Raw genomic sequence first — 2,160 nt, 5'->3', positions numbered from 1 at the left:
TCCTGCTCCCTGTTCCAGCTCCCTGCTAATGAGTATCCTGGGAGGAAGCAGGTGATGGCTCAAGTGATTGGGTCCATACCACCCACACAGGAGACACAGATGGAAATCCCGGCTCCGGCCGTGAACCAATGGATGTGAGCTCTCTTTCTGTCTCTCTGCCTCTCAAATACATTAAAAAAAAATCAAAAACCAAAACCTCCTCCTCTCAAGGAGAAACAGAGGATGCTGGCTATGAATTCCCCTGTCCCGGCTCAGGCAGCCCCTCCAGGTCTTGGAGACGTTTCTTGGTAGCTCCTAACCTTGGGTGACAAGAATCACGGCTGGGGGCCGGCTGTGGCGCAGTTGGCTAATCCTCTGCCTGCTCATGTTCCAGCTGCTCCTCTTCCGATCCAGCTCTCTGCTGTGGCCTGGGAAAGCAGTGGAAGATGACCCAAGTCCTTGGGCCCCTGCACCCGTGTGGGAGACCCGAAGAAGCTCCTGGCTCCTGGCTTCAGATTGATGCAGCTCTGGCTGTGCAGCCAACTGGGGAGTGAACCAGCAGATGGGAGACCTTTCTGTCTCTTCCTCTCTCTGTCTGTAATTCTACCTCTCAAATAAAATAAATAAAATCTTTATTTATTTATTTATTTTTGACAGGCAGAGTGGACAGTGAGAGAGAGACAGAGAGAAAGGTCTTCCTTTTGCCGTTGGTTCACACTCCAATGGCCGCCGCAGCCGGAGCGCTGCGGCCGGCGCACCACGCTGATCCGAAGCCAGGAGCCAGGTGCTTCTCCTGGTCTCCCATGCGGGTGCAGGGACCCAAGGACTTGGGCCATCTTCCACTGCTTTCCCAGGCCACAGCAGAGAGCTGGCCTGGAAGAGGGGCAACCGGGACAGAATCCAGTGCCCCGACCGGGACTAGAACCGGGTGTGCCGGCGCCACAAGGTGGAGGATTAGCCTAGTGAGCCACGGTGCCGGCCTAATAACTTAAAAAAAAAAAAAAAAAAAAAAAAAAGAAACACAACTGAAAGTAACCATGCAACAAAACTGGCTGCAGAATCATGAAAAGCTTCCCCAGCTGCCCTGTTAATTTCCTTGTGAGAAGACACCAAAGCCACTGAAAATTTGGATTGTTCTAGAACTTCCTGAGCCAGTGACCACCAGATGCACTGGGGGTGGGGGTGGGGGGGGGCAGAATCAGGGCACACTGCAGGAGATGCTCCATGATCTTTGCTGAGTAAAGGAACAAGAGCTCTGTACACCAATTTAGAAAATCAAAACCAAAAACCCTTGAAACACGTGATGGACTTTATAGGCTTTCAATCTACCTTCTTTTTTCTTCACACGTGGCAAAGAGAAAAAAAAAAAAAAAAAAAACACCAGCCATGTGTTTCCCGGCTGAATTTTATTTTGCTTTCCGTCTCTGCCACTTGAGTTCCTGTTATCTTGCTCTGAGGTGCACTGAAGTGCAGCAAGCCCAGGGGATCCCAGCTGCTTTGAAAAGCGTCTGCCTGCCATGCAGGCAGCAGCAGAGATTAATAACGTGATGTCAACACGGCCCGTGCTCAGGAAGCTCTTGGAAAAGAGCACGAGAACCCTGGGTCGTGGCGCTGGGCGCTTCTAGCAAAGGCTTTCGTGCAAAAGGGTGGTGAGCATTTTACAAGGGCTATGAAGAAACCTTTCAAGTTCATAAAGCTTTTTATTGAGTGTTTACTGTGTGTTACTGTGAGCTTTACATCTCTTAACTCACTTCATCTTCAAAACAACCCTATAAAGAGGTTACAACTGTGACCCCCACCTTACAAGCCAAACAACTGAGGCACGGAGAACCTCAGTGTCTTGCCTAGGGTGACGGCTAAGACAGGCTCTGGACCCAGGCAGCCTGGCACCAGGGCCCCGCTGTCAAATCTCCTTACTGTGCAGCCTCTCAGACAACAGAGAACTTTGATGAATACTGTGTTGTTGAATTCTAGGTTGTGTGCATTTTTTTTTAACCTACAAGAGTTTAACAAAATACATCTGAAATACTAAAAAATAACATTTTTTAAAAGTGTGCTTTGTTCTCACTAAACCTACCACTTTTTCTTTCTTTTGAGAATCATTTCTCGTTCCCTTCTTATTTGTACAGCAATGATAGCTCTGTTTTAGTGTGAGAAAAACGAGGTGAATGACACGTCATT

The sequence above is a fragment of the Oryctolagus cuniculus genome, chromosome 7 (assembly GCF_964237555.1).
Source record: "Oryctolagus cuniculus chromosome 7, mOryCun1.1, whole genome shotgun sequence".
Lineage (NCBI taxonomy): Eukaryota > Metazoa > Chordata > Mammalia > Lagomorpha > Leporidae > Oryctolagus > Oryctolagus cuniculus.
This window is presented reverse-complemented; position numbering follows the sequence as displayed.